At 34.4% G+C, this 12568-nt stretch overlaps 1 long non-coding RNA gene across 3 annotated transcripts in view; it reads right to left on the bottom strand.

The window, feature by feature from the left end:
• Positions 1 to 12568, bottom strand: part of LOC117077217 — a 94951-nt gene that overhangs the window by 73745 nt on the left and 8638 nt on the right. For 2 of the 3 annotated variants that reach the window (XR_004434701.1, XR_004434702.1), the window contains exon 2: positions 200 to 856. The exons of the other annotated variant lie outside the window; for it this stretch is intronic. This is a non-coding gene — a long non-coding RNA (uncharacterized LOC117077217). The remainder of the gene's footprint in view (positions 1 to 199; positions 857 to 12568) is intronic. 3 annotated transcript variants of the gene reach the window in all.

Below are 12568 nucleotides of genomic sequence, written 5' to 3' on the forward strand. Positions count from 1 at the left end.
AATTCTTGAGTGGCTATATACCCTATTCTCTATGATGTGCTTTTTCACATTGGATGTCTGTATCAAAACATATTATGTACCCCAAATATATAAATACCTACTATGTATCCACAAACATTTTTAAAATAATAATAATTAGAAAAAGAATTATGGTGGGGCCCTGAACTTTGCTAAACGATAGACATAGTTAAACAATTACCTGCCATTGCTTTATGTGTTTTTCTATAAGTTGCTTACAGCTGCCGAGTCATATAAGTGGGGGTCACAAGTTTTACACTTCTCCAACTACTCCTATAGATAACATCACTATTAAGAAACTTAAAAAAACTGGTCTTTGACATATTTTTCAGATTTAGCAGCAGACCAAGAGCCAACCAAGAGATGCCACCTGGTCCTAAGACACTCCCCTCCCAGGAACTGACTCAGCTAAGCCAAGACAGTTTCAGGCACCCCTGTGATTTCATCCCCAATCAATCATTTTTAAAAAGTTTCCTATCCCCTGCCTGCCAAAGTGTCCTTAAAAACTCTAGCCTCCAAATTCTCAGAGAGATGGGTTTGAGAAATTTTTTCCCTTTCTCCTTACTTGGCTGGCCCTGCAATTATTAAACTACTTCTTTGCAGGAAAAAAAAAAAAAAAAAAAAAAAAGTCTTAGGCTGAATCAATTATTTTTAATTTGTTCCTATTGTTAGGTAATCTATTCTTCCTTATTTGGATGTTGGAAGGATAGTTTCTTTGCTCATATGCTTTTTAAAAATTGCAAAATTTAATCTAGGTGAAATGTCCCTTTTCATTGATTTTTTCTGGTTCATGATGAATCCTTTCAAACAGAATACAGCATATCCATATTTCTTCCACCTAAAAAAGAAAGAAAGATCTCAATTAACAACTTAACTTTACATCTGAAGGCACTAGAAAAAGAAGAGCAAACTAAGACTAAAGTGAGCAGAAGGAAAGGAATGATAAAAACCAGAGCAGAAATAGAGAAGAAAAAAATATAGAAAAGATCAATAAAATTAAAAGCTGCTTTTTTTAAAAGATAAAAAATATTGACAAATCTTTAGCTAGACTAAGAAAAAAGAGAAGACTCAAAACAATCAGAAATGAAAGAGGAAACATAAAAACTGATGCCACAGAAATTAACAGGATTAAAATAAACCATATGACCAATTTGTCCATAAATTGAATAACCTGGAAAAAAGGGATAAATTCCTAGAAATCTATAACCTACCAACGCTGAATCATGAAGAAAAAGAAAATCTGAACATATTTATAACTAGTTAAGAAGATTAAATCAGTTAATAACCCCACCTCCCACAGACAATCCTTCTTAAAGTCTTCCAAAAAAATTGAAGGGGAAGGCATACTTCTAAACTCTTTTATGGAGACAGCATTACCCTATTAACAAATCCAGACAAAGACATAATAAGAAAATAAATCAGTAAGCCAATATATTTGATAAGCATAGATACAAAAATCTTCAACAAAATACTACCAAGTCAAATCCAACAGCATATTAAAAAGATTATTAAATCATGACCAAGTGAGATTTATCCTTGTGAATCCAGGATGGCTAATCATATAAAGAATCACTTAACATGATACATCACATTAAGAAAGTGAAGAATAAAAATTCCATGGTCATCTCAATAGACACAGAAATATTGTTTGACAAAATTCAACACCCTTTTGTGACAAACTCTAAACAAAGAACAAAAGAAAATTGCCTCAACAATTTTCGACAAAACCATATATGGTCAACAAAATCATATATGAAAAGTCTGCACCTAATATCATACTTCATGATAAAAAACTGAAAGTTTTTCCTTTAATATCAGGAACAAGGCAAGGATGCCTGTTGTCACCACTTCTATTCAACAGAACATTGGAAATCCTCTCCAGAGCGATTAGCTAAGTAAAATAAATGAAAACATCCAATAGGAAAGAAAGTAGAAAAATTATCTCTTTTAGCAGATGAAGTGATCTCATATATAAAAAATCCTAAAGACTCCACAAAAATACCTGTTAGAATTAATAAACAATTTCAATAAAGTTGGAGAATTACAAAATCGACAAATTAAAAGCAGTTGCACTTCCACTGACTAGCAATGAACAATCCAAAAAAATTAGGAAAACAATTGTATTTTCCATGGCATCAAAAGAATAAAATACTTAGAAATAAACTTAACCAAGGTGACAAAGGACTTTTATAGCAGCTTAAAGAAAGTTGGAAAATTCAAAATATGTACATTAAGAAACACATTTTTGAATAACCAATAGATCAAACAGGAAATCTTAATAAAAAATTTCAAAATATCTTCAGACAAACAAAAATGAAAACACAGCATACCAAAACTTATGAGATGCAGCAAAAGCAGTACTAACAGGGAATTTTATAGAGATAAAAATCTACATTAAAAAGAAAGAAAGAAAGAAAGATCTCAATTAACAACCGAAGTTTACATCTACAAAACTACAAAACATTGTTGGAAGAAACTAAAGAAGACACAAATAAGTTGGAATACATCTGTATTAATGGATTGGAAGACTTTAATAATGTTAAAATGTCCATACTACCCAAAGCGATCTACAGATTCAATGCGATCCCCATCAAAATCCCAATGGCATTTCTTACAAAATAGAAAACAATCCTAAAATTCACATAGATCCACAAAAGACTCCCAATAGCCAAAACAATATTGAGAAAGAGCAACAAGGCTGGAGACATCACACTCCAAGATTTTAAAACATATTACAAAGCTACAGGGTGCAGCACACCAACATGGCACAAGTATACATATGTAACAAACCTGCACGTTATGCACATGTATCCTAGAACTTAAAGTATAATAATAAAAATAAAATAAAATAAAATAAAATAAAATAAAGAAATATTAAATGATATCACTGGGCAAACATAGTATGTGACTAATGATTTTTTCATTAACGCCTACTTTAAAACTTGTACTTGGTTGTCTACAACTAAGCAGTGTTTAGTTCATAGTATTTATATATTATGTCATATTCTATAGTGACTTTTGCTATAATTCCAGAAATATTTTTCCAATAGGATATTATCTCAACATTTATTAAAAATCTTAATGTTTCCTCCAATTGTTTGATGTTATCAGTGCTTTGTCTAATTACATTTTAATTCTCCACCTTAAACTCTGTAAGAAATTAGTAAACCATCATGCACTTTAAGTTTTATTTGCTGTATAATAAGTAAATTTCTGTTGAAAAATTTTTTAAAAAACTATGAAACTCACATAAAGGCAAACATATAAACCAATTTCGAATAGTGAGCCCGAAAACAAACACACACACATGCAGTCAAATGATATTCAACAATGATGCCAAGACTACACAATAGGAAAATGATAGTCTCTTTAACAGATGGTGCCGGGAAAACTGGATATCTACATGCAAAAGAATGAAACTGAACCCTTATCTTACACAATATACAAAAATCAACTCAATACAGATTAAAGACTTAACTGTAATACCTGAAACTATAAAACTCTTAGAAGGAAACATAAGGAAATTGCTTCATAACATCAGTCTTGGGAATGATTTTTTGGATAAGACACCAAAAGCACAGGCAACAAGAGGAAAAATAGACAAGTGAGACCAAATCAAACTAAAAACCTTCTGCACAGCAAAGGAACACATCAATAGAGTTAAAGGAAACCCACAGAATGGGAGAAAATATTTGAAAACCTACACAACTGATAAGGAGTTAATATCCAAACTGTAAAAAGAACTTGTACAACTCAGTAGAAAAAAAGAACTGATATAATATGAGCAAAGGACTTGATATTTCTCCAAAGAAGACATACAAATGGCTAACAAGTATATGAAAAGATGCTCAACATCACTAACCATCAGGGAAATGCAAATCAAAACCAAAATGAATAATCCCCTCATGCCTAATAAAATGGCCATGATTAAAACAAAGCAAAACAAAAACCAGAAAATAACTAGTGTCGTACATTAGGTCTTACAAAGATGACATCTATAGCTAAAGTAGTGCACTGCATTTATGATTTTTGCCAAATGAACAGACTATAGCTGCTCTTGCCACAGGAGGGAAAACAGGTAACTATATGAGATGACCCAATATGTTGATTTGTTTCACTATAGTAATATTTTTACTATATATGTGTACCTCATAACATCATTATACACACACACACACACACCTCACTTATGTATAATAACATTTACTTTAAAAACAAAATAACAAGTGTTACTGGAAAATGGAACTTTTGTACACTGTTGTTGGGACTATATAATGGTGTAGCCACTTTGGAAAACAGTATGGAGGTTCCTCGAAAAATTAAAAATATAACTACCATATGACCCTGCAACCCCACCACTGTGTATTTATCCAGAAGAATTGAAAACAGTATCTAGAAGAGATATTTGCACTCCTATCTTCATTGTAGCATTATTCACAATAGCCAGGATGTGTAAACAACCTAAATGTCCATCAGTGGATGAATAGATATAGAAAATGTGGCATATGTGCATAAAAGAATATTACTCAGCTTTTAAAAAGAAGAAGATCCTGTCACATCCAGTCATACAATCCAGGCATACAGCATGAAAGAACATTGAGGACTTTATGCTAAGTGAAATAAACTAGTCACAGAAGGACAAATACTACATTATTTCAGTTACAGGAGGTATACAAAAGTAATCAAAGTGATAGAACCCAGGGAAAAGGGGAAATGTGGAGATGCTGTTCAATGAGTATAGAGTTTTAATAATGCAAGATACAAAGTTTTAGATATCTTCTGGACATTAATGTACATATAATTTATAATACTGTGCTGTACACTCAAAATTTTCTTAAGAGGGTAGATATCATGTTATTTTTTACCAGAATTTTAAAAATTAAAGACTTAGCCCTAACATATGAGTAATTATTTTAATATAAACTAGTCTAAATATGCCAATTAAAAGATAGAGACTGGCACAGTAGTCTTTTTTTTTAAAAAAGATTAGCCCAGCTATATGCAGTCTACAAGAAATCCACTTCAAATATAACAACATGGGTAGGTTGAAAGTAAATGGGTGGAAAAAGATATATCATTGAAACATGATTTTTTTAAAACACCAGTACATATACTAATGTCAGATAAAGAAGACTTCAGAGCAAAGAAAATTACTAGGGAGAAAGAGGGACATTATATAATATTCATGAAATAGCAGAATTACAGAGAGAGACAGAACAAATTAGAGATCAGATGTTTGAGAAGGAGGAAAAGGAGGTGAGTGTGTCTTTATAAAGTGTTATCCTGAAAGAGCCTTTGGAGTGGTGATGATTGTTAGAAACTACACATGTGAGAAGATGAGTAGAGCTACACACACACATACACACACACACACACACACACACACAGAGTGCTTACAAAAGTAAGGAAAACTGAATAAGATAAACATTAATTTCCTGGTTTCTGTATCATACTGTAGTTATGCAACATAACATTGAAGTGGTTTAGGTGAGCTATGAACAGGATCTCCTGTACATTTATTGCAACTTTCTATGAATCTTCATTTCAAAAATAATATGCAGGGGTACCTCATTCTATTACAATTTGCAGATACTATGTTTTTTGTTTTTTGTTTTCAAACTGAAGTTTTGTGGCAACCTTGCATTGAGCAAATCTATTGGCACAATTTTTACAGAAGCACGTGCTCATTTCATGTCTCTCTTACATTTTGTTAACGCTCACAATATTTCAAACTTTTCCATTATAATTTTATCTGTTATGGTGATCTGTGATCAGTGATCTCTGATGTTATTATTGTAATTGTTAGGGGGCACCACAAACAGTGCCCATATAAGATGGCAAACATAATCAATAAATGTGTACATGTTCTGACTGCTAAACTGATTGGCCATTCCCCCATCTCTCTCCCTCCCCTCGGGCATCCCTATTCTGTGAGACATAACAATATTGACATTACGATAATTAATAACCCTACAATGACCTTTTAAGTGTTCAAGTGAAAGGAAGAGTAGCACATCCCTCACTTTAAATCAAAGGCCAGAAATGATTACGCTTAGTGAAGAAGGCATATCAAAAGCCAAGATAGGCCAAAAACTAGGTCTCTTGTGCCAAACAGCTAGTCAAACTGTGAATGTAAAGGAAAAGTTCTTAAAGGAAATTAAAAGTGCTACTCCACTGAACACATGAATAATAAAAAAGCAAAACAACCTATGGCTGTTAAGAAGACAGTTTTAGTGGTCTGGATGAAAAACCAAACCATCCACATTTTCTTGAACCAAAGCTTAACATAGAGGAAGGCCCTAACTCTCTTTAATTCTATGAAGCCTGAGGGAGGCGAAGAAGCTGTAGAAAAAAAGTTGGAAGCTAGCAGAAGTTGATTCATGAGGTTTGAGGCAAGAAGCTGTATCCGTAACATAAAAATGCAAGGTGAGGCATCAAGTGGTGCTGAAGAAGCTGCAGCAAGTTATCCAGAAGATCTAATTAAGATAATGGATGAAAGTAGCTACATTAAACAATAGACTTACAACGTAGATAAAACAGCCTTCTATCGGAAGAATCTAATGCCATGTAGGACTTTCACAGTTAGAGCGAAGTCAATGTCTGGCTTCAAAGCTTCAAAGGACAGACTTTATCTCCTATTATAGGCTAACGTAGATGTTGATTTTAAATTGAAGCTAATGCTCATTTGTCATTCCAAAAATCCTAGGGCCCATAATAATTATGTTAAATCTACTCTGCCTATGCTTTATAAATGGAACAATAAAGCCTGGATGACAGCACATCTGTTTATAGCATGGTTTACTGAATATTTTAAGCCCATTGTTGAGACCTACTGTTCCCAAGAAAATATTTCTCTCACCATATTGCTGCTCACTGAAAATATACCTAGTAACCCAAGAGCTCTGATCGATGTGTACAAAGAGATTAATGTTGTTTTCATGCTTGATAACATAACATCCCTTCTGCAGTCAATGAATCAAGGAGTAATTTGGATTTTCAAGTTTTACTCTTTAAGAAATACATTTCATAAATCTACAGCTGCCAGAGATAATGATTCCTCTGCTGGGTCTTGAAAACCAGGAAACAATCCATCATTCTAGATGCCATTAAGAACATTTTGCTTCATGGAAGGAGTTCAAAATATCAACATTAACAGGAATTTGAAAGAAGTGGATTCCAATCCCCATGGATTATTTTGACAGGTCCAAGACTATACCAGAATAAGTAACTAGATTTGGTAGAAATAGCAAAAGAACTAGAATTAGAAGGGGAGACAAAAGGTGTAATTGAATTGCTTCAATCTCATGATAAAACGATAATGGATGAGGAGTTGCTTCTTATGAATGAGCAAAAAAAGTGGTTCCTTGAGATGGAATCTACTGCTGGAGAAAATGCTAGGAACACTATGGAAGCAACTACAAAGAATTAAGAATATTACATAAACTTGGTTGATAAAGTAGCAGCAGGATTTGATAGGACTGACTCTAATTTTGAAAGAAGTTCTACAGTGGGTAAAATGTTGTCAAGCAGCATCACATGCTACAGATAAACCTCTTGTGAACGAAAGTCTATTGATGCAGCAAACTTCCTTTTTTGTCTTATTTTAAGAAAATGATGTATCACTCCCACCTTCAGGAACCACCACCCTGATCAGTCAGCAGCTACCTACAACAAGGAAAAATCCTCCACCAGCAAAAGGATTACAACTCACTGACAGCTCAAGTGATTCTTGGCATTTTATTTAGTAATAAAGTATTTATTAATTAAAATAATTAAGATTTTTTAGACATAGTGCTATTGCACACTTAAGAGACTGTTGTATAGTATAAACATAACTTTTTTTTTAAGTAGGGATGAGGTCTTGCTATGTTGCCCACCCTGGTATCAAACTCCTGAGCTCAAGCAATCCTCCCACCTCAGCCTCCCAAAGTGCTGGAATTACAGGTGTGAGCCACCACTCCTGGCCACAAATGTAACTTTTATATGTATTAGGAAACCGAAAATGTGCATGACTCGCTTTATTGTGATATTCACTTTATTGTGGTCGTCTGAAACTGAACCTGCAATATCTGTGAGGTGTGACTGTACATATGTATTTGTGTGTGTGTGTGTGTGTGTGTGTGTGTGTATCTTCATAATCTGACTAATTTTCACTTCCCCACTACTACTACCCTAATCCAACAATTTTCTCTCACCTGGGTTACTGTAACATCCTCTTTAATTGGTCTCCCTGCTTATTCTCTTGCTCTTTCCATGTGGAAGCCAGAATATTTTCTTTACATGTAAATCAAATCAAGTTAATATTCTCTTTACATATAAATCAAATCAAATCACCCTCTCTCGATTTTTCAATGCCTTCCCATCACATGGAATAAAATCCCAAATTCCTATTTTATCCTAAAAAAGTCTATATGTTTTGGCATCTGAATACATATCTGGCCTTATCTTATCCCACTGTCTCACTCACTCTCTACATTCTGGATACATTAGCCTCCTCACTATTCATTGAACATACCAAGCAGGCTCCACCTCAGGGTCTTTGCATATTCTATTCTTTCTGCCTGAAATGTTCTTCCTCCACATATTCACATGTCCTACGCCCTTGCTTCATTTAGGTCTTTGCTTAATGTCACCTCATCAGATACCCTTTCTTGACCACTGTATCTAGAATAGCATCATCTATTGCTCCTTATTTCCTTATCTTGTTTTATTAGCCTTATAGCTCTTATCATTATCTGATGTTATATATATGTATTATTTGTTATTCACTGTATGTATCATCCTCTAGATTGCAAACTTCATGAATGTAGGGACTTTGTTCTGTTTACCACTGTTTCCCTAGTGCCTAAAACAGGGCTGTGCATGTAGCAACACTCAATAAATGTTGAATGAATATATAGATCAAAAGGGAAAAACTGATTTGATCACAATCTAGGTTTCCCAGTAGCCAAGATATCATATTTATATCATTGCTTCCTTAAGTGTAGCAACTTCATATTATATAATCAAATTAATTATTGTTATTCAAATCTTTTGTTTTTACATATCTTTTAAGATTTTATTTTTGAAAAAATCCGAAATTATGTATGGGCTTCTAATATTATTTTGGTTTCACCATATTGATATGGGGAAATGGTTTTCCTTCACCTCTTTATTTACTTTGCTTAGACAAAAATATCTATCAAACATTGCTGCATATTTTATGAGACTTCTTTAAAGTGTGTTAACATTTTATCAGATAATCTGGTTAATGGGATGCTAGTACCTAGGAAAAACTAGAAACCACAAGGTTGAGACTATAGTCACAGTTTTCTATTAATATTTTGTGATAATGTATATAATTATGTATATAAATTTATATATAAAACATTAGATAAGTTTTTATATTTTATTAATTATCTCTAGGCCTCAATTTGATTCTCCTTAAAAGGAGGAGGGTACATAATATGATCTCTAATGTTCATTATTGTTCTGTGAATGAAGAGAAACATATGGCAAATGTGCTCTATTTTGCTTTCTTTTTAGAAACATACATGTGTATTAATATAGTTTATTCCATGTACCACAGTTTATACTTCGTGGTAGACACTACCTGAGATTCTGTTTACCCACAATCTTCCCTTCTCTGGGAATTGTATGTCCCTTCACTTAGACTTGGGGCCTAATAACCATATTTATAACCATATTTATATGACATGATCTTGCCCCTCTAGCCATGAATAATTAGATCCTGGCTGGACATGTAGCCCAACCTGTGTCAATGAGAATTGGCAACTGGAATTCGGAGATACTGAGTCTCTTCTGATTGCCTGAATTCAGAATATGTAAACATGAGATCTCTTGAATAAACCAGGTTTGGCTGTGTGCTGAAGAAGTGAGAATAATGAAGCACATACACTGAAACAGAGATAAACAGATGACCCTACAGCCCCAGGGGTGGTGAAGGAAAAGAGAAAGAGGGAGGAAAATTCCTTTAGCTATGGACAGCTCCTCAACTTAGTTGAAGTCTCTCATGTACCTAGACTACACTTTCTGCTCTTTCTTTTTCCTCTTATACTTAACATAAACTCTTTTTTACTTTAAGCTAGTTTGATGTACACCTTTATTATGTATACAGACTGACAAATTGGATAAAGAGTCAAGACCCATCAGTTTGCTGTATTCAGGAGACCCATCTCACATGCAGAGACACACATAGGCTCGAAATAAAGGGATGGAGGAAGATCTACCAAACAAATGGAAAACAAAAAAAAGCAGGGGTTGCAATTCTAGTCTCTGATAAAACAGACTTTAAACCACCAAAGATCAAAAGAGACAAAGAAGGCCGTTACATAATGGTAAAAGGATCAATTCAACAGGAAGACCTAACTATCCAAAATATATATGCACCCAATACAGGAGCACCCAGATTCATAAAACAAGTCCTTAGAGACTTACAAAGAGACTTAGACTCCCATACAATAATAATGGGAGACATCAACACCCCACTGTCAACATTAGACAGATCAACAAGACAAAGTTAACAAGGATATGCAGGAATTGAACCCAATTCTGCACCAAGCGGACTTAATAGACATCTACAGAACTCTCCACCCCAAAGCAACAGAATATACATTCTTCTCAGCACCACATCGCACTCATTCCAAAATTGACCACATAGTTGGAAGTAAAGCACTCCTCAGCAAATATAAAAGAACAGAATTGTAATAAACAGTCTCTCAGACCACAGTGTAATCAAACTAGAGCTCAGGACTAAGAAAATCAATCAAAACCGCTCAACTACATGGAAACTGAAAAAACTGCTCCTGAATGACTACTGGATACATAACAAAATGAAGGTAGAAATAAAGATGTTCTTTGAAACCAATCAGAACAAAGATACAACATACCAGAATCTCTGGGACACATTTAAAGCAGTGTGTAGAGGGAAATTTATAGCACTAAATGCCCACAAGAGAAAGCAGGAAAGATCTAAAATTGAAACCCTAACATCATAATTAAAAGAGATAGAGAAGCAAGAGCAAACACATTCAAAAGCTAGCAGAAGGCAAGAAATAACTAAGATCAGAGCAGAACTGAAGGAGATAGAGACACAAAAAACACTCCAAAAAATCAATGAATCCAGGAGCTGGTTTTCTGAAAAGATGAACAAAATTGATAGACCACTAGCAAGACTAACAAAGAAGAAAAGAGAGAAGAATCAAATAGAGGCAATAAAAAATGATAAAGGGGATATCACCACCAATCCCACAGAAATACAAACTACCATCAGAGAATACTATAAACACCTCTATGCAAATCAACTAGAAAACCTAGAAGAAATGGATAATTTCCTGGACACTTACACTCTCCCAAGACTGAACCAGGAAGAAGTTGAATCCCTGAATAGAACAATAGCAGGCTCTGAAATTGAGGCAACAATTAATAGCCTACCCACCAAAAAAAGTCCAGGACCAGACGGATTCACAGCCAAATTCTACCAGAGGTACAAAGAGGAGCTGGTACCATTCCTTCTGAAACTATTCCAATCAATAGAAAAAGAGGGAATCCTCCCTAACTCATTTTATGAGGCCAACATCATCCTGATACCAAAGCCTGGCAGAGACACAACAAGAAAAGAGAATTTTAGACCAATATCCCTGATGAACATCGATGCAAAAATCCTCAATAAAATACTGGCAAGCCGAATCCAGCAGCACATCAAAAAGCTTATCCACCATGATCAAGTGGGCTTCATCCCTGGGATGCAAGGTTGGTTCAATATACGCAAATCAATAAACATAATCCAGCATATAAACAGAACCAAAGACAAAAACCACATGATTATCTCAATAGATGCACAAAAGGCCTTTGACAAAATTCAACAGTCCTTCACGCTAGAAACTCTCAATAAATTCAGTATTGATGGAACGTATCTCAAAATAATAAGAGCTATTTATGGCAAACCCACAGCCAATATCATACTGAATGGGCAAAAACTGGAAGCACTCCCTTTGAAAACTGGCACAAGACAGGGATGCCCTCTCTCACCACTCCTATTCAACATAGTCTTGGAAGTTCTGGCTAGGGCAATCAGGCAAGAGAAAGAAATCAAGCATATTCAGTTAGGAAAAGAAGAAGTCAAATTGTCCCTGTTTGCTGATGACATGATTGTATATTTAGAAAACCCTATCATCTCAGCCCAAAATCTCCTTAAGCTGATAAGAAACTTCAGCAAAGTCTCAGGACACAAAATTTATGTGCAACAATCACAAGCATTCTTATAGACCAGTAACAGACAAACAGAGAGCCAAATCAGGAATGAACTTCCATTCACAATTGCTTCAAAGAGAATAAAACACCTAGGAATCCAACTTACAAGGGATGTCAAGGACCTCTTCAAGGAGAACTACAAACCACTGCTCAACAGAATAAAAGAGGACACAAACAAATGGAAGAACATGCCATGCTCATGGATAGGAAGAATCAATATCATGAAAATGGCCATACTGCCCAAGGTTATTTATAGATTCAATGCCATTCCCATCAAGCTACCAATGAGTTTCTTCAC

This window comes from Trachypithecus francoisi, unplaced genomic scaffold (assembly GCF_009764315.1).
Source record: "Trachypithecus francoisi isolate TF-2019V2 unplaced genomic scaffold, Tfra_2.0 Lachesis_group6, whole genome shotgun sequence".
Lineage (NCBI taxonomy): Eukaryota > Metazoa > Chordata > Mammalia > Primates > Cercopithecidae > Trachypithecus > Trachypithecus francoisi.